At 38.7% G+C, this 21,406-nt stretch overlaps 1 pseudogene; it reads right to left on the bottom strand.

Moving 5' to 3' along the window:
* Positions 1-20,460: 20,460 nt before the first annotated feature.
* Positions 20,461-20,557, bottom strand: LOC138815469 (U6 spliceosomal RNA; annotated as a pseudogene).
* Between the last annotated feature and the right edge of the window lie 849 nt (positions 20,558-21,406).

The following is a 21,406-nucleotide window of genomic DNA, read 5'->3' as shown; positions in this document are numbered from 1 at the left end:
AAATTATGTGGAAATATATGTCTATGGTAAATTTTCTCCATGGCATATTTATTTGATGATATTAAGTATTATTTTTATAGTTTCAACTTTAAAACTTGAGGAAAATGTTTTGTTACTATTAGCACTAACTATTTGCAATTTTTTTGTATTTTTCCATGTCTGTGTATTTGGTATTAACCTTCTAACATTGTCTTTTTCCCCAACTGTTGCCTTCTTAAAATTTCAAGTTACAAGCTATATATGATGGTCCTGTATGTGTGCAGTGATATATTTAAATTTTGATCTGATATCCACATATTATAGGATATCATCAACCTATTGTAACTGCTCTGAAAATAAATAGGGAGGTCCTCAACTGCATGGATCAACTAGATTTAACAAACATTTACCAAATATTTTGGCCAGCACCATCAGAATACACGTTTTTCTCAGAAGCACATGGGATATTTTTCAAAGTAGACCACATTTTAGGTCACAAAGCAAACTTCTCTAAATTCAGAAACATTGTACTTTTACCTTGTGTTCTCTCAGACAACAAGGGAATAAAATTAGAACTCAACACCAAAAGCCACCAAAGAAAGTCCTGTAACACATGGAGGCTGAACAACACACTGTTGAATCACCAGTGGGTCATGCAAGTGATTAGAAAGGAAATTCAAATATTCATGATATTCAACAAAAATTAACACACAATTACCAGCTCCTCTGGGAAACATCAAATATAGTACTCAGTGGCAGTTTAGAGCTCTGAGTTCCTACACCAACAAATTGGAGAGATCTGAAGCCAACAATTTAATGAGACATCTGAACGTCCTAGAAAAAGAGCAAAAAGATAAATCCCAGTCCAGGAGACAGAAAGAAATAATTAAAATTACATCAGAAATAAACGAATGAGTTTTAAAAATGATAAAAATAATCAACAAAACAAAAAGTTGGTTCTTTGAAAAAACTAACAAAACTGACAGACCCTTAGCAAAACTTATCAGAAAAGGAGAGAACACACCCCGGTAAATAAACTCAGAGATGAGAATGGAAACTTCACCACAGAAACAACCAAGATTCAGAACATTATAAGGGAATACTTCTCAAAACTTTACGTTAATAAGTTTGAAAACGTGGCAGAAATGAACCTTTTCCTGGCAGATATCGACATGCCGAAAGTCAACCACAATGAGTTAAGCCAACTTAACAGGCTCATACCAAACATTGAAATAGAAACAGCAGTAAGAGACCTTCCATCTAAGAAAAGCCCAGGACTAGATGGATTTACAGTGGAATTCTACAAGGCCTTCAAAGCAGAGGCCACACCAATAGTCCCTCCAATTCTTCAATGAAATTAAAAGAGAATGTTACCTACCTAACTCATTCTATGAAGCCATGATAACCCTCATCCCCAAACCAGGCAGGGACTCATCAAAGAAAAAGAACTATAAGCCCATTTCTTTGATGAACATTGATGCAAAAGTTCTCAACAAAATTTTGGCCAATCGATTTCAACATTTCATCCAAAAAATCATAAACTGTGATCAAACAATACTCATTTCAGGGATGGAAAGCTGGTTCAATAGAGCAAATCAATTAATATGACTCGTCACATCAACAAACATCAAGGATTAGAACCATATGATTATTTCAATAGATGCAGAAAAAGCATTTGAAAAGATCCAACCAACCCTTTATGATGAAGTTTCTGGAAAAATTAGGAATTTATGGAACATTCCTCAACACAATAAAGGCTGTATATGACAAACCTACAGCAAGCATTACAATTAATGGTGAAAAACTAAAGCGATTTCCTCTTATCTCAGGAATGAAACAAGGATGTCCACTCTCCACTTCTGTTCAATTTAGCATTAGAATGCCTAGCTACAGCAATAAGACAAGATGCAAACATCAAAGGGATCCATATTGGGAAAGATGAAGTAAAAGTCTCCCTCTTTGTAGATGACATGATTTGCTATTTAAAGTATCCCACGGACTCCACTACCAAATTACTGAAGCTGATTCAAAATTTGGCAAAGTAGCAGGGTATAAAATAAACCCTCAATAATCAATGGCTTTTCTGTATGACAACAATGTGAATATCATGGCTGAAATCAGGAAGGCAACTCCATTCATAATAGCCCCACAACAAATAAAAATCCTAGGAATTAACTTAACCAAAAAAGTGAAAGACCTCTATGATGAAAACTTTAAAAACCTTAAAAAGGAAATCAAAAGAGAACTTCGGAAGCAGAAAAACCTCCCATGCTCCTGGATTGGAAGGATCAACATCGTGAAAATGGCAATACTTCCCAAAGCTATCTACAAATTCAATGTGATACATATCAGTATTCCAACCTTATTCGTCAAGGAAATAGAAGAGGCAATCCAAAAATTCATATAGAACAATAAAAAACCCAAATAGCAAAAACAATCCTTAACAGAAAGAACAGTGCTGGAGGAATATCAAAACCAAATTTCAAACTACACTACAAAGCCATAGTAATCAAAACAGCCTGCTACTGGCACAAGAACAGACCTCAGGACCAATGGAATAGAATTGAAAACCCAGAAATGAACCCACACCTAATCTTCGATGAGGGAGCTAAAAAATAGAATGGAAGAAAGACAGCCTCTTCTGTAAAGGGTGCTGGTTAAATTGGTTGATCACTTGTAGAAAACTAAAGCTAGAGCCTTATATAGCATCCTGAACAAGAATCAACACCAAATGTATCAAAGAACTCAGAGTCAAAGCAGACACCCTGAAAACAGTACAGAATGGAATACAAGATGCCCTAGGTCTCCTTGGCACAGGCAGAAATTTTCTTAATAGAAACCCAGAAACACAACAAATCAAAGAAAGCTTGGACAAACGGGATTGCATGAAATCACAGAGCTTCTGCTGGCAAAGGACATAGCTATCCAGATCAATAGAAATCCCAAGGATTTGGAGAAGATCTTCACTAGCCATACAATGGACAAGGGTCTCACATCTAAAATATACCTGAAACTCAAATAATTAAAATGCCCAAATACAAACCCTCAAAGAAACAACTGCCCAATGAATAAGTGAGCTAAAGACTTAAAGAGAAACTTCTCTGAAGAGGAAAGAAGGGTGGCCAATAGACACATGAAGAAATGCACAACCTCCATAGCCGTAAAAGTAATGCAAATCAAAACACCATTGAGATACCACCTCATTCCATTTAGAATGTTTATATTCAAGAATTGTAATAAAAACAGATGCTGGAGGAGATGTGGACAAAAGGCAACCTTACTGCATTGTTGGTGGGAGTGTAAACTTGTTCAACCACTTTGGAAGGTAGTATGGAGGTTCCTCAAAAGACTCCACTTACAGCTCCCCTATGACCCGGCAATCCCACTTTTGTGCATTTACCCAAATGATCACAAACAAAGCTGTCAGCACAACTATGTTTATTGCAGCATTATTTACTGCAGCTAAGATGTGGAACCAACCCAGATACCCCTCAGCAAATGAATGGATCAATAAAATGTGGTATATATACACAATGGAATTCTATGCCTCCATCAGAAAAGATTGTATTGGCCCATTTGTTATGAAATGGAATGACTTGGAAAAAATTATATTAAGTGAAGTAAACCAGGCCCAAAGAAACGTAGGTCCCATGGTTTCCCTTATTTGCAATAACTAATATATGTCTGAGACAAGCAGAAACTGTCAGATAAGTTGATGTTAGGAGAAATTAACTCCAAGATAAGGACTCAAATGTATTTTTTTTCTTGTGATTGTTTTTAACATATGTATAAGGTGATTTCTTTGTTTCTTTGTATGTCCTTCCCCCACGGTAAGGCCTTGATTTCACTGTATTTGATGTTTGTATAATTTCTGGAGGGGAGGGAAAAAACATGTTTAAATAGGGATACAGGTGGACCCATTCCAGCAATGAGATATACAAGACTTTATGTCGAAAAACAAAATGTACAACTTTGGCTGGGAGGTGGTGTGGGGGAAGATGGGAAGGGATGGAAAGGGGAAACAAACGAGGAGGCAACAACGCTTGATAAGAAATGAACTCATTACATTGCCCATGTAATTGTAACCCCTCTGAAAGGTACGTTCACAATTTTTAAAAAAAGAGGCAAAATATTACCTCTATGGTTTCTTGTGAAAAGACAGAAGAATACAATCAGTTTCTCAAGGAAATTGACCCATAACTCTAGTATTGTCAGTTTCATAAATGATGTAAGAAGACAAGAACAAATTTCAACTCAAAGTGTATGATATAAAATTTACTTTGTCTCCTGTAAACAACCTTTCAATTCTATCTATGTCTTCTTCCCAAAGTGATTGGTATTTTATTCTAATCATAGTTTTAAATTAACTTTAAGTAGCTGTATAGAAATTGCTGTTTGACAAAGTAGTTTATGTATAGTATTTAATGTGGTTTTTTTCTTTACTTTTTTCTTTCCTGGGGTTTGAAATCTGGGTCTGGGCGCTGTCCCTGAGCTCCTTTGGATGAACGCTAGAACTCTTTCACTTGAGGCACAGCAGCACTTTCAGATTTTTCTGAGATTTAATTGGAGATAAGAATATCATGGACTTTCCTGCCAGGGCTGGCTTCAAAACTCATTCCTCAGCCTCCTGAGCATCTAGGATAACAGGCGTGAGCCTCTAGTGCCAGGCTTAATAAAATGCATCATGTTTATTTTTGGCTAATCCTGGGAGTTGAACTCAGGGTCTTGGCAATGTTCTTGAGCTACTTTTCCTCATGCTAGCACTCTATGACTTGTCATAGTGCCAATTACAGATTGTTTTGTTTATGTAGTACTGAGGAATCAAACCCAGGGCTTCACACATGCAAGGCAAACATTGCATGATCTAGAAGTCAGAGAAAAAAAAATGTGTTACCAGGATGAAACAGGTTTGGGATGGGACAAGGGGAAGTAGTGGGTTTAATTATAAAAAGGAAGCATGAGACAGACTCATTTTTGGTAATGAAATGTGTCTGTAAATATGGTATATTCATATAGAGTTGATAAAATTATGTTAGACTTAATATGTGTGCAAAATAATTAAAACTAATGAAGTCTGCATAAAGTACTTGTGAAATATTAATGTCCTACTTGTGATGTCATGCTATAAATATTTAAAGAAACCAGGAAAATTATTCCAGGGATATTTCTGTGTTCTTCTTATAACTTCATAAAGATCCATACTAACCTCAATAGAGTTTAATGATAACTAGAAAACAGAAGTCAATATGGAATGTTTACATTGAAAAATAGTCTGAGTCCAAGCTTGAGCTGAAATATACCCTGCTAATTAGAAGGAAGAGATTTAGAAGACATATCAGGGCCAGTTTTGACAAAAAATAGTGAGAAATTACAAAACCAAAGTAAGTTAGATATAGTGTAATTTCCCTGTTATCTCACGTTTGTGGAAGTCATAGGGAATAGATCATTGCTCACAAGAGGCTTGGCCAGAAAAATAATCTAATGTGGTTAGAGTCTTAGCAACTTCAAGCACCAGTAGTTCCAAAGGAAAAAAAGAAAAAGAAGAAAACAGAAAAGGAAAGGAAAGGACAGAAAAGGAAAATATTTCCATTTCATTCTTAGTTTTATGTCAATGGGTACAAGAATTGAAAATATTTTGTTTAGTTTTTGAGGATTCAGGCCTCTCTATTATGAAAGTATTTATTTCAAGTAACTATTGTATTACTACTACTTATGAAATTATTATTAGGCCTTCTTGGAGATTTAACCCATGGCTTTGTAGATATTAATCTGTTTCTACAACTGAACTGTACCCCAGCTCTCTTGTAAAGTTTAGAAATTGTTTATGAATTTTTGAATAGTATTCTACTTTTCATCTTATCTTTTCTCTCCCACCTTTTCCACTGTGTATTTTAGTTTGTGTTGAAAACTTTCCTCAATTTTATCTTCTAAACTTAGAATGTTGCTGTTGAATTTATAAAGAAGTCGGTTGTTTCTATGACATCTTTTAAAATTATATGCAGATATATGTTCTTCACATGTATGATTGATTATTAAAGTTCATTGCAATAATCAACATTTTATATGGTCACATGCACATACATATTGAGCCATTGTGATCCACTCCTAAGAATAGCTTCCCATCTTCTTGCCATGTGAATGCTTAGAGTGCAGTTAGTTAATCATGTCCAAGAGGAATTATTTGTTGTTTACTATCTATTGGATTAACTTGTAGATTTATGCACATAGTGTAGTTATTTCAAATGAGGAAAACTTTGCAGCATGTATTTAATTGGATCTGGCTTATTTCACTTAATATCGTTTTCCAGTCTTTCCATTTCCTTAGGAATGGGTAATGCCGTCTTTCCAAAGGAAGCACAGAATTTCATCAATACAACAGAATTGAAGGCCCAGAAATGAAGCCACTCCTATAGGAACATAATCTTTGATAAGTAAGTCAGAAACCCAGGATGGAACAAAGACAGCATCTTCAAAAAATTGTGCTGAGGGGCTGGGAAGGTAGCTCAGTGGTAGAGCGCTTGCCTTGCATGCCTAAGGCCCTGGGTTCGATTATTCAGCACCACATAAGCAAAAAGAAAAAAGCCAGAAGTGGGGCTGTGGCTCAAGTGGTAGAGCGCTAGCCTTGATCTGAAGAGCTGAGGGATAGCGCCCAGGTCGAGAGTTCAGGCCCCACGACTAGACCCCCAAAAAATTGTGCTGAAAGAATTGTCTGTACACAGAAAACTTTAGTTAGATCCTTATATATTCCCCTGCACCAGAATTGATCCCAAATGGATCGAAGACCTCAATGTAAGTCCGGATAACTTGAGAATATTACAGGAAAGGTTAGGGGAAACACGAGGGCCCCTTGTCACAGGTCAAAACTTGCAAAGTAATTTTGGATAAATGAGATTACATCAAACCAAATCAATCATTTGTCAGACTCAATAGCCATGAAGAAAAAAGAGATAGTGTAGCACAGATTTATTAGAAAGCAAACCTACAGATGAGAGCTTCAGCCAATGCTAAACCCTTACTTCCTTATCTACCTAGGTTATTTGTAATCTGTTTACATGAATATAAGTGTTTTCTTGTGGAGAATAGGAAGACAATGCTAAAATATTGATAGCATGTGAAATGAGCTGTAGCTGACAAAACGGAGGGATTTAGGCAGGGGGTCTAGTTCAAAGCCTTGGCTTGGTGCCAGCTAAATAAGGTATAGCTGCACAAAGGAAGAGGGATAAAATAGGAGTGGTTATAAACAAAAGCACTGGTCTGAAGCCTCAAAATAAGGACCCCAGTCTGTGTGGACCAGTTGCTAACGAGGATTTTTAAAAAAAAATTAACAAGCACTATTTTAGATTTTTGCAGAGTGGGATAGTGCATAGTCACAGGCAATGTCTGCACTGTCAGGTAGTCCAGTCTGCTCTTTCACATGTTACCCAATAGCCAAGTTTCAACACAAATGACTACAATGAGATTGTACAAATCATACTGTGACTTTTCCCTCTCATGAATCAAAATTCTGTCAAATGATTTCTGTCTGCAAGATGTTTGCACATTTCTCATGATCTTTCCTATTTTGTCTTCATTATTGATGCTCATACTACTTTTTTGTTGTTGTCTTGTGTGTACGTGCCATTTTTAGGGCTTGAACTCAATGTTTAATGGTCTCCTTCATATTTTTTGCTCATGGATGATGACACTCTATTCCTTGAGCCACATTCTCACCTTCTGTTTCTTGTTGGATAATTGGACATAATTTTTTCACATTTTTGTCTGTTTGCACTGACATTGAACTAAAATATTCAGGTCTTAACCTGCTGAGTTTCTAGGATTCTACACACGAACAGCTAACACCAAGCTTTGCTATATTGTTATTTTAATTATGTGTTAGAAGAAAGTGGAAGTATATTTGTGTTAAGTGTGCAATTTTCAAATACAAGTTTGAATCAACTTGATATAATGTAACTTATCAATTTTAACAGTGAAATATATGAATGTTACACATCCTCAAAGAAATATAATTGAAAACAAAAGGCATAATTGTTTTCTTAGAACAAGTAATGGAACCATGAATTTCATTCATATTATAATTCATGTTTTATATAACTTTAATTAGCACCCTTCCATGACTAGGTTCAATTCCTCTGTACCACAGAAAAAGAAAAAGCCAAAAGTGACACTGTGACTTAAGTGATAGAGTGCTAGCCTTGAGCAAAAGAAGCTCAGGAACATGCCCAGAACTTGAGTTCAAACCCCAAGATTTGCAAAAAAAAAAAAAAAAAAGTGAGCCTGATGAGACGTATTCTTCTGGGAATCAGAGGAGGGCCGAGTTTATAGGTAAGAGGTAGGGTAGAGGGTAGGTGATGGTGGTTAACCTCTGTAAGCTACTCAGGAGGCTGAGATCTGAGGATCCCAACTGCAAGCAGGAAAGTATATATGAGACACTTTTCTCTAATTAAACACACAAAAAGCCAGAAGTAGAGCTGTGGTTTAAGTACTAGAGTGCTAGCCTTGAGCACAAAAGCTCAGGGATCAGGGACTGGGAAGGTGGCTCAGTGGTAGAGCGCTTGCCTTGCATGCCTGAGGCCCTGGGTTCGATTCCTCAGCACCACATAAGAAAAAAGAAAAAAAGCCGGAAGTGGCGCTGTGACTCAAATGGTAGAGTGCTAGCCATGAGCTGAAGAGCTGAGGGACAGCACCCAGGCCTAGAGTTCAGGCCCCACAACTGGACCCCCCCCAAAAAAAGCTCAGGGATCAGATACCATCCAGGCCATGAAATCAAACCCCACAAGCATGCACATGCACACAAACACACACACACACACACACACACACACACACACACACACACACACACACACACACACACACACACACACACACACACACAAGATAGAGCATTTGCCAGTCAGCCTGCACAAGTTCCATCTCTAGCAACTCAATACTAAAAAAAAAAAGAGGGAGAAGGGAAGGCAAGACTTGCTCCAGGAGGTGATATAAGCAGTGCCATAATTCCACAGGAGTTCTAATGTGTGGATTCAGGACAGAGGGCCTCAGGAAGAAGGTACAGCATGGGCAAAGGTCCTGAGGTGTGGTGTAGAGCAGATGGTATGGGTGGAATGAAGGTTCTATGGCTTCAGGCAAGTATGGCAGGACATTCAAGGCTGAGTCACAGGTAGGGCAGAGGGTGGGGTCCCAGAATGGGGCCCAGAGTGAAGATTAGCTCAGATTTTAACAGGGACCCCATCCATTTCCTGTGGCTGGGAGCTTATTTTTAACAGCTCCTGACACTCAGACCTCCTTTGCACCTTGGATTCAGGGCAAATGCAGGGAATAATGCTTGCTTAAGAAAAGCTTCTAGACCAATGCCACTAGTGGCTCAACCCCTGTAAATCTTAGCTACTCAGGAGACTGAAATAGATATCTTGTGTCAAGCCAACTCAGGGGAGGAAAGTTAGTGAGACTCTTCTTGCCGATGAAATACCAAAAGCCAGAAATGGAGCTGTGGCTCAAGTGGTAAAGTGCTAACCTTGAGTGAAAAAGTTAAGAGACCAGTGCCCAGACCCTGTGTTCAAGCCCCAGTACTGGCACAGAAAAATAAAGAAAAGCTTTCAGGAGCTCCTAGCCCACTTTGGTGAAAGGCCATATCAGCTGGACACTGGTGGCTCACACCTGTCCTCCTAGTCCTCAGAATTCTGAGATGTGAGGACCACGGTTCAAAGCCAGCCCAAGCAGGAAAGTCCGGGAGACTCTGATCTCCAAGGAACCTCCATAAAACCGGAAGTGGCTCTGTAGCCTAAGTGGTAAGCTGAAGAGTTTGGGGACACTGCCCAGGCCCAGAGTTCAAGCCCCATGACCAACCCCTGGCCTGCTTGTACCTCTCTCTGTGGCTCTAGGCCCACTTTCCAGTGGGCCCCTAAGGGTCTCCCAATTCTAGGTGCCCTACAAGTCTTGAGAGCAGCCTGTTTGGAGGCCATTCCCTACAGAGCAAGACACAGTACCAGAGAAGGGTGGAGCCTTGGGACATGGAGATAATCAGAATGGCATCTGTCATGGATGTAATGTGGATCTGAACAGTAAATTGAAGTCTCAGACCACAGTTCTGAGCCAGGAGGGGCATAAGCTGCAAGATGTCACACCAGGTAATGCCCACTCATGCGGGTATCACAAGAGTGTGAATTTGTCAGGCACACCTTGGGCAGGTGTTGAGTTGGGCTCATGAAAGACTTGTAGTCTCAGGAATCCACAGCCAGCTGGCTGATGCTTGTAGCAGTCGCTGTCTCTGGAGTCCCAGGGCTCAGAGGCCTCCTTTCCTCACCAGTGCTCGTGGGCCGACTACAAATGAGCATCCATTTGGTCCTGTGGCCCAGTGCACAGATGGAGGGACAGGTTCCATGGAACTTACTGCTATGGCCCAGACCCCTCAGCCCAAGAAGGATTTAGGGAGAAACCATTTGATATGCCTGTAGAGTTTACTGTAACAATGCCTCAGGACTGCCCCCAGTTCTAGCTCAGCTCATCATTACCACCTTCCTGTGTATGTGTTGTGTGTGTGTGTGTGTGTGTGTGTGTGTGTGTGTGTGTGTGTGTGTGTGTGTGAATGTGTGTCTGCGTGTCTGTGTGTCTGTGTGTGTCTGTGTGTGCACACATAAGCACCTTGGTACTAGGGTTTGACCTCAGGGCCTGGGCTCTGTCCCTCACTTTTTTCATTCAGGACTAGCACTCTACCACTTAAGCCACAAATTTTCTTCCAGGTTTTGGGTGGTTATTTGCAGAAGAGAGTCTCACAGACTTTTCTATCTAGGCTGCCTCTGAATGGCACTCCTCAGGTCTCAGACTCCTGAAGAGCTAGGAGTATGAGAGCATGAGCTATTAGTATCTGGGCACACTTCCTTTCTTGGCTAAAACATACTACCTCTCTCCCAGCTGAGCACCCATCTACAGCTACCCCTCTTACCCCAGGCTTCAGATGAAACATAACCTCCTCCCCTGAGGAAAAAGAATGGGATCAGGTTTGAGTTATATGTTCTTCACACAGTCAGAGGCTGGTGGAAGCTGATGTGGAGGTCAGAGATCTAGGCCAGGGCAAGTAGACAGCTGTTAGAACAGAAGAGATTGGGAAAAGACATCCATGCAGCTGGATGCCAGTGTCTCATGCCTATAATCCTAGCTACTCAAGGCTGACACCTATGGATCAATCAAGATTCAAAGGTAGCCTGGGCAAACTCTTATCTCCAAAGAATCATGAAAAAGATGGGAAGTGGAGCTACTGTAGTTCATGTAGTACAGCACCAACCTTGTGCAAACAAGTTAAAGATACCTAGGATACCACCTAAGCTCTGAGTTTAAGCCCTGGTAAACACACACAGACACACACACACACACACACACACACACACACACACACACACACACACACACACACACACACACACACACACACACACGCATCCTTAGAAGTTGCCAGTGGCTCATACCAGAAATCCTAACTACTCAAGTGGTTGAGCTCTTAGGGCAGCAACTTGAAGTCAGCCAAGGCAGGAAAGTATGTGAGACTCTTCTGTCTACTCAGCTACTAAAAAAGATGAAAGGTGAGCTGTGGTTCAAGTGTTAGAGTGTTAGCTTTGAACAAAGGAAGCTCAGGGACAGTGCCAAGCTCTGAGTTCCAGCTGTAAGATTTTTTTAAAGACACCCTACACCCCATTCAGGCAATAAATCCCGATTTTGGTCATCCTAGATCTCACCTCTGCTCCTACCACTTCCACAGCACAAGTGGCCGGTGTGTGGCTAGCACTGGGTTAAGAACTTACACAAGGGGGACATAGCCAGATCAAGGATAATGCCCCAGAACATTGAGGCACTGGCCATACCAGTCTCTCATCCCCTAGTTCTCTGGCCCTGGAGCTCAAAGTCTGTGCCTCTGTATTCTGACATTTGGAATTGTCTAGAGGCCCTGCTAGGGTTGGAAGATAGACTTACCTGTGAAAAGATATGTTGACATTTCCTAGACATCGACCAATACTTCCAAGCCACCTTGGCCTCACCTCCCATGTAAACCCTGATCATCCTTTCTGGGTTAGCCTTCAGTCAGCTATCAAGCTCGAGTTGGTCAGAGCCACTGGCAACCACCCTTCCCCCACTCCACTGCCAGACTGCTGAGAGTGGGACGTACAGCCAGAGGCCCAGCTGAGGAAAATGACAGGACATCGCATGACTGACCCTGCCCCCCCAGAGGCAGGGGAGAACATATGCCAGCTGGCCCTGCTGACCCAGAATCCTCTGGAGGTGTACAAAGATATGGACATCCGAATTTGGGCTCCAAAGGAAAAGTGGAATTTTCAGGTCTCTGACAATTTAAGACTCATTACAGATCCTGATCGAGGCTAAAGGCAAGTATGCAATGGAAAAGGGGCACTATCCGAGATTAGGAATAGGCAGACAGGCACTCACAAAGTGGACAAGGGAAAATGAGGCAAACACACACACACACACACACACACACACACACACACACACGCACACACACACACACCAACGGGTAGCCCAAGGCCTCAGGGAGTCCTTGAGCACATGAATATTCCAACCACCGAGAAGATGGCACTATTGTTATAAGAACAACTGTAGACAAAACTCAGAGCCTCTACACATCTGGAATGGCTCCTAACACAGCAGGTCATTTCCTACTGTACACACAGCTTTTTCCAGAATTTATCTTTTATTTGAGTTTTCTCAAGGCTAGCATTATATTGCTTGTACCACAGCTCCATTTCTAGTTTTTGCTGGTTACTTTCAAATCAGAATCTAATGAACTTTTTTTTCTTGGTCTGTTTTCAAACACAATACTCAGATTTCATCTTTCTGATTAACTCGTATTAATGACATGAGCCACTAGTGTGGCTTCTACTTTTTTCTCTATAACTATCTAATGCACATACTTAGATAGTAATGTAAAACTGAGAGTATAGAAGCAAGATGTACAGTGATGATACTGTCCTGTCAGAAATTCATGTTAGTTATGTAAATTTCTTAAGACCATAAACAAAAAATACCATGATACAGTGTAAGAGAACTCACTATTGAACATATGAGCTTTAAGAGCCTTCTAATAGATCCATTATTTATTGTTACCCAACATTATAAAAACTGTATGAGGCATTGGTAAAATAGCAGTCCTATGCATGACTACATAAATTCTTTGTTTTTTAAAAGACACTTGTTTTCATCTAAAAAAGTAGGCCTGTCTATTTTCTTCATATGATTTTGATGAATGAAGGTGCTTAGTGAGAAGGTCAAAATGTATTAGTAGTCCTAAACTATCAATTATCATTTTTTCTTCTTGGAGAATATAATGATCAAAGCAATAGTTCAGAATCAGCAAGCAATAGTTCAGAATCATGCTTCCAGTGCAAGTGGATCACCAGTGAGAAATCCTCAATACCATTTTCCACAAAGTTTTCTCACAGATAAAATCTTCCTGCCTTCTCTAGCTGCTTTACTAGCTTGGACCTATTTCTTCATTGTGCAGGAAAAGTGTGATTCAACTGATTTCAGTCAAATTTTGCTAGAATTACCAAGGATTTACTAAATTACCAAGGATTTCGATTCTTGTCTGTAATTTGGTCAAAGCTATGTCTCTTTATGTAGGCTACTAAAATGTATTTACTAATTCCAAGTAAATATATAAATTCTATTTCCATCTTTTTTAAAAAATAAAATTTTGTTTGCTCTATCAATTGATCAGAGGCATTAATTTAGTGGCTAGCTAGGTCATTGCACATCTGTATCTCTCTTCCTTTCTCTATTTCATGGTTCTCATAGATAATTTGATTGCTCCATAATTATCCTAATTTATTTTGCTTTTATATTTTTGGTTGCATCATTTCACTTTTTGCTCTGCCATTTCCCAAACCAGTTATATAGAGGGCATTATTTCATATTTTCTCATTCCTAGAATAAGCTGCACTTGAAGACATCACTGGTCCTCATTTTCAGTCTGTACCTTTGAATACGGAGGAACATCTTTCCTCTGTTCTCCATCAATTCCCTACTCTCCAGTTAGAATAATTTCGAATAGTAAAATTGGAAAAAGGATATAAATCAGATATGCAGAAAATTCACTAGATTTTTCTGACCAGTTCAACCTATGTGAACTATTAGGGAAATACATGGAAACTTCATTCCCACTGGCACTCAAAGTCTCTGGTTAGGCAATTCTTAGGAAGATGAGGAACAAGATGAAAAAATAAGGAATGGTATCAATTGCAAGACAAAAATTGGAGAAGGATCCAAGTAAATTTCTTCATTGGGCTGCTGAAAATATTCAGCTTACTACAATGCGGAGACTACTTTCCAAAAAGGCCAATCATGTGAATACTAGGGATGATAATGAGTATACCCCTCTTCATCAGGAAGCCTGCAGTGGACACTTAGACATTGTCCGTGAGTTGGTGGCTCAAGTGGCAAATGCAATAACTGTAGATGGCTGTACAACCCTGCACAGTGTATATATGCAGAATAATACCAGAGTGGCTTCTTTCTTACTTCATCATGATACAGATACCAATGCCCAAACTAAAGGCCTCTTGCTGCTGAGAATTGAGATATCAAAGATACAATGGACCTCTGCCGCTGACTGGCTCTGTTGGGACGATGGAGGACACCTAGTGGAGGAACTGGAACAGGTGGGGAGATGGCAAACAGACAACTCACACAGAAGAGGAGTGAATGCTGAGTGTGATTTATTGCAGAGGATAACACGCTTTTATAGCAAAAGTCTCCATGAGAAAGGGCAAAAAGTTACACAATCTTGCTGCAAGGCTTCATTTTTGGGTGTTCACCAGCTGGTCGCCTGATCTTGTTTTTTGGATGACGAGCTATGACAATAGGCACTTGTTTTCGGCTTTACCTCTATTTTTAAGAAATACAATTGGTATTGATGTTTATCACCTATTAACCATTAACCAGAGCACATGGGCAAGGTGCTGGACAGAAAGGCATGAACTCTAGTACTTTATAGTTACTTTTGTTTAGTTTTGTACTTTATATGTTTCAAATCTTTTTTAAGCAATTGTACTTCTTTGCCATTCTTTAGAGGGTCCCCAATTTGTGGCCAAAATCATATTTAGTATACTTAGTTAAATCTGGCCATATATCAAATTTAAGCTCATAGTGTCTTTTCTGTAACCCTTTCACATAATCGTTTACTCTTCTCCATAGAGGCCTTAACTGTATCATAAGATCTTTCTTGTTCCTTCTTTGATAGTAAGTACCAAGGAGAGAGACCTAGATCTAGCAAGTCTCTCAGTAAATGAAAGAGAGTAATAGGAAGTTCTTTCTTCGAAGTAGTTTTCCCAACGGTTGCCATCCTTATCATACACACCTGTAAAAGGCTATGGATCTGGGGGAAGTCTTTGGGGTTCTCTAGATAATGGAGGATCGCACCATTTTCCTCTGATAAGCCATTGCCACCTTCCATCTACCAACTTTTTAAGAATCTTATTTAGCTTTTGGTCTAAATATCCCTCTACATCTTTCTTATCTACAGGATATCTATATGAGTCTATTGTATATGCTTTAGGATTAAAGGGAAGTCTCCAGTAGCCATACACTCTTTCTGCTCTAGCCATGCCTACAGCTTCCTGTAAATCTCTTACAAACAATTCCTTCTGCTGAAGTGATGTCATGAAACCCCCAATACTTTTATATTTACTTATGACTTGTCTGATAGCTTCCATAAGAGGGGCTTTTATGGTAGCACTTAACTCTGGTGAGTTATGTTCTCAGGACACTCATCAGATGTTGGAGTCATCAACACTTTTAAGAAAGAGCCTTGAATAAGGGAACATTGAGCATAAGTAAGTAGAACAAGCAGCAGGAACAGTAAAAGATTAATAGGCACTCCTATACAGCAAAGAAAAGAAAACAGGAACAGAAACACATCTTTCCCAGGGGCTTGCCAGCCTTTCCAGGAGGTAGGCCTCTTTGAAGCCCCATTCTCTGAGGTAGAATTCAGTGAAGTCCCATTCTCAGAGATAGGCCTCTTTGAAGCCCATTCTCTGAGGTAGACTTCGGTGAAGTCACATTCTCAGAGATAGGCTTCTGTGAAGCCCCATTCTCAGGTCTGAATGCAGGTGTTCCATGCTAAGCAGACTCCACCGGAGTAGGCATGACATTTGACCCTTTTTTATGTATTAGATGTGCCAGAGAAATTTCTTCTCATATAGAGAAGATGGAGCAGAAGACTAGTTTGAAGAGAACTGGAAAGACAACAAGAATACATATAACAATTAGTATTATGACTCCAAATGTAACCAAGTAGTGCCACCAATCTAAAGGATTAAGACTTTTTAACACTCTCTGTAAGTCTGCTGCCAAAGAATTTATCCCCACGGTTTCCAAATGAGCTTGACTAAGGGCTGAGATGTCTTCCTGTAGCTGTCCTATCTCATGAATTAAGCTATTGTCCTTCCAGATTGTTTGTAAATGCACTTTGGTAACTTCCCAATCTAAGCTCTCATTATAAGGTAATGGGTAACATATTTAAATGACTGATGACATCTAGTTGTCAGCTGGGTTTTTAGATTATTGACTTCAGTCCCTAACTTTAAGACTACTTTTTCCAAAGCCTCTATTTTGTTTTTTGTTTTTTCTTTTTAATTTTGGATCAATAATTTGTTGCTCTGTTAATGTTAGAGAAACATCCTTATTTAACTCATTAACAAAATGTGCCGGGCCTTTTCAACCAGCTTCTACATCTTTCCTCATATAGGTGGTGTTGCGGTTTTTGTTGAATTAGCCTGTGGTGGTGATAGAGAGAGAGTCTTTATCTTCTGCTCCAGTTTTCTCTCCTGATGTATTTTGATTTTCTTCCTGTCTCTTTTTTGGGCCCGAGAAAGGCCTGATGAGTCTGTTTGGGACCCAAATGGGGGATTCCGCATTCTGTGGGAAAACATAAGCATAGCCTCGCCCGGATGTTAACAGGATGTCTGGCCCACGCCAGGTTCCAGTAAGTAGATCCTTCCATTTTAGTAAAGGAAAAGTTGTAGTTTTTTCCATGCCCCAATGTCTCATCATTGGGGTTATTCCTTGCTCATCAGCGTTGAAATGATTAAGAACCAGTAAAGCATGGTTAAAAGTGTAATGGGGGAAGTATTGCTTCTCTCCTCCCTGTCTAATTCTTGACAATTGACTTTTTAAGGACTGATGAGCTCGTTTTATGTTTGCTTGGCCTTGTGGATTATATGGAATCCCTGTTTTGTGCACGATTTTCCATTGTGCACAAAATTTAGCAAAAGCATTGGAGGTGTATGCTGGTCCATTGTCAATTTTTATTCCCTAGGAATTCCTAGGTCTACAAAGGCTTAAACCAAATGTCGAAGAACATCTTTCACAGCCTCTCCAGAATGGGCTGTAGCAACCATAGCATGAGAATAAATATTTACAGTAACATGGACAAAGGAGAGTTTCCCAAATTTTGTAACATCCATTTGCCACAGAACTCTAGGCTTTAAGCCTCTAGGATTAACTCCCATTTTTTGTGGATGAAAAACTTCCGGGCATGCCTCATATTCCCTTACAATTTGTCTTGCCTGTTCTCAGGACACTTGAAACATCTTTCTTAAGGCATTAGCATTCTGATGGTGTAGTCTATGACTTTCCTGAGCTTCTTCTAAAGCTGACATTACATGACTTTCCTTAGTTAATAAGTCTGCTAACTTGTTCCCTTGAGACAAAGGTACAGGGAGATTACTATGCCCCCTGATGTGTCCCACAAATGCCTTTGTCGTTCTTTGTTGTAATAGCTGTTGTAATTTTATTAATTAGTCTTTTACTTTAGAATGACCAGTAACTAGGGCTGTTTCAATGGCAGGAAACAAGGAAACCACATAGCGGGAATCTGTGTAAAGGTTAAACTCCTCTGAATAATTTTGAAAGGCTAGCAGAACTGCAATAATCTGTTGGGCAGATACAGTTGGGTCAGAAGATATTAATGGTGGTTTTGTACTGCAATAAACCACAGACTTTCCGCTAGAAGATCCATCTGTAAAAATAGTTAATGCCCTGCCCAAAGGTTCTGTAACCAAAACCTTTGGAAATATCACAGGGGTTTCAGTATAAAAATGTAACAAAGGATGTTGGGGCATATGAAAGCTTATTTTACTTGTGTAAGTTAATACAGCAATTTTCCAATCATCATCAAATCGTATCAAATGATCTAACTGTTTCTTATTATAAGGGATAATAATGTTAGGTATTTCTTGGCCAAATAATTCTCTAACTCTTAATCTAGCCTTTAAAATCAAATTCGCACATAAAAAGGGATATGAAGCAACTATTTTTCCCGGGTTATGGGAATAATGGATCCATTCTAGTATCCCATCCTGCCAAAAACATCCTGTGGGAGTATAGCTTGTAGCCAGAATTATAAAGGACCATGATTGTGCAATATTAATTTGCTGTATTTTAGCTGTATTCAATGCTTTTTCTACCAATTTTATACAGGATAAGGCAGCAGGAGTTATTTTCCTGGTAGATTTAGGATTAGGGTCTCCGTCCAACATTTTCATCAAAGGATCTAATTGTCCTGAAGTTATTTTTAAACTAGGCCGAATCCAATTAATATTCCCTAATAATTTTTGGAAATCATTTAATGTTTTTTAGTTTATCTATTCTAATTTGTGTCTTTTGAGACATAATATAATCATGTCCAATCACTTTTCCCAGATAATTTAAAGGTCATTCATGTTGAACTTTATCAGGAGCTATTATCAAACCGAATTTTGTTAATTGTTCTACCATATCTTGTAATATTTTTTCTGTCTTTTCTCTAGTTTCATCGGCCATAAGTATATCATCCATATAATGAATAATATATGCCCCTGGATATTTTTTTCTAATTTGATCTATAGCCCTTTTCACATATTGTTGACATAAGGTAGGGCTGTTTTTCATGCCCTGAGGTAGCACTTTCCATTGGTACCTATTATAATGTTGTTTAAAATTAGCCTAAGGGACACTGAAAGCAAATCTCTTGGAATCTTCTGGTTGTAATTTTATTGTATAAAAGCAATCCTGTACGTATATTATTATTATGTATCTACCATGTGGGACTGCAACAGGAGAGGGTAGACATGGTTGAAGGGCTCCCATGTCATGCATGGCCTCATTAATTGCCCTTAGATCTTGTAATAATCTCCATTTTCCTGACTTCTTTTTTAATTACAAAAAATGGAGTATTCCATGAACTGGTAGTCTTTTCTATTCTTCCCTTGACTCAATTGTTCTTGAACTAAGTCCTGTATGGCTTGAATCTTTTCTTGAGTTAGGGGCCACTGATCAATCCATACAGGATCATCACTTTTCCATATTATTTTGTCAGCATAAAGCTGTTCATCAGTGGCCCCTATGAAAAATTTTGCTCCTTTGATGAGGAGTCTATTTGTCCTATTTTATTTCATGTCTTGCATGATGTCTCTGCCCCATAAAGAAAAGAGCAAGCTGGGGATAACATAAGGTTTGAAGTGGCCTTGCTGCCCTTCACATACCCATTTGAGTCTCTGAGCTGACTAAGCTACATTAGAAGCCCTCCCTAATCCAATTAAGGAAGAAGTCTCTTGCACTGGCCAGGCCATAGGACAATCTTTTACAGCTATACAGGATCTGTCAGCTCCTGTGTCTAAGTGTCCTGTCATTTGTTTTCCATTGACTTTAACGGCCTTGTAAGGCCTTTTATCTGTAATTTCCTGAACCCAGGCTACAGTATCTGTGGTGCCAAACCCTCCTTTTCTGTTTTGAGTCAGTGTGGGATTAGGCAAGTTTAGATATGAGAGTAAAAGTATTTGGGCAATCCTCTGACCTTTATTAACTTGAATAGTCTCTTTAGAGACTTTTTCATGACCTTTATAGTGGTAGGACTGTCTGAGTCTATTACACCTGGTAATACCTCAAAATTCTTTTTATAGTTTGAGCCACCAGCGTCTGGCAACACCAATTCTAACTGTAAAAATTCATGAATTCCGTGGAATTCTTCCAATTGAATTGCCTGCATTGGATGTCAAAATGTATTGAAGACTTTTTGTATACATGTATAATGATTTCTGCAGAGTTTGTGAAATTTTATTCAGAAATAATTTTAACTTATCTGTTTAAATGAATAGTACAGAAACTAAAGTATTTCTGGTGATTGTCTGAAAAAGAATATTTTAAAGTATTCTATGTTTGTATAATGTGTCTTTTCAGATTGTATTCCATATAGAAAGTTTTAGATTCCTTTTTTTCCTAGGTCCTAATATTATTTTTCTTTGGGATAAAATGACAATGTTGTTTAATTTCAAAAGTTTTGTAAAGTTTATGTTATGTAAACACCTTTCTGAGGTGAAGATTTAATACATTGATGTGAAACTAAATTTAATTATATGAATTACGTGTGTTGTTACACTTGTTATTTTGTAATCAACTTTTTAATAACTGTTTTTCATTTCTTGCATCTGAAGAATGAAAAATACAGAATATTTCACAAATTTTCATATCATCCTTGTGCAATTGTCATGTTAATCTCTGTATTGTAATTTGGGAATACATGCTGCTGAAGCATGTAGTATCTTCTAAATTTAAGTAGTTAATGATGCAATCTTTATACAGACTTATATCCACGGTTGCCTACTTGTAATAAGGAAACTATATTGTTCCTGACAATGCTACTGATCTTATTTTCCTAAAATTCTGTGAATAGTGGAAAAAATATATTGTTCATCTTAATGCTCACATTTGCAAATTTTTTGTCAATGACAATTTTAAGTCTTTTTCATTTGGAATTTGATCATACTTTCAATAATTTATTGCTAGGTCCAAAGGTGATGGCTTTTTCATGTACTAATTGATCCAACTGAATTAGCTTTGTGGAGCTAATGGATTCAAAGTAAGCCTTGCTTAAGAGCTACTTCTAACCTTCTGCAGTTGACATTTTCCCAAGTGAGGTCTTACTGGCACAAATGGCTACCTGACCCTTTATTCTTCTTTCCTGTAGGAAGAGACCAATCAGAATATCTTACCCTGACAGCATAGATTGTTTTACTTGAACAACACTAATCTTAGTTACCAGGGATCATAGAGAGATGAACAGTTCAGTCATAACTGTTCAGACTATAAGGGATTTTATCAAAATATAATTGTTTATTATATCTAACATTTCAAAAGTAACTAAAGCCAAGAAGGTGAAAAAATTGATCATATTCATGATTACTTAGTATCCTGGCCTGTCTACCATCCTACCAGGCAGGAAGTTACACTACTGCATTTCTATCACCAAATATTTTCATAGTTGCAGGAGAAGTCCAGATGTTTCTTCTCATTATTAGGCCTTAAATTGGTAATGTTTTAATCACAGTGTTTTCTCTTGCCTACAGGCTGTAAATCTACAAATAGTAAAGCTTTAGGTCCAAAT

Source organism: Dipodomys merriami, unplaced genomic scaffold (assembly GCF_024711535.1).
Source record: "Dipodomys merriami isolate MVZ:Mamm:240054 unplaced genomic scaffold, mDipMer1.0.p SCAF_641, whole genome shotgun sequence".
Classification (NCBI taxonomy): domain Eukaryota; kingdom Metazoa; phylum Chordata; class Mammalia; order Rodentia; family Heteromyidae; genus Dipodomys; species Dipodomys merriami.
Note: the sequence above shows the minus strand (reverse complement) of the source record. Positions and strands in the feature narration are given on the sequence as shown.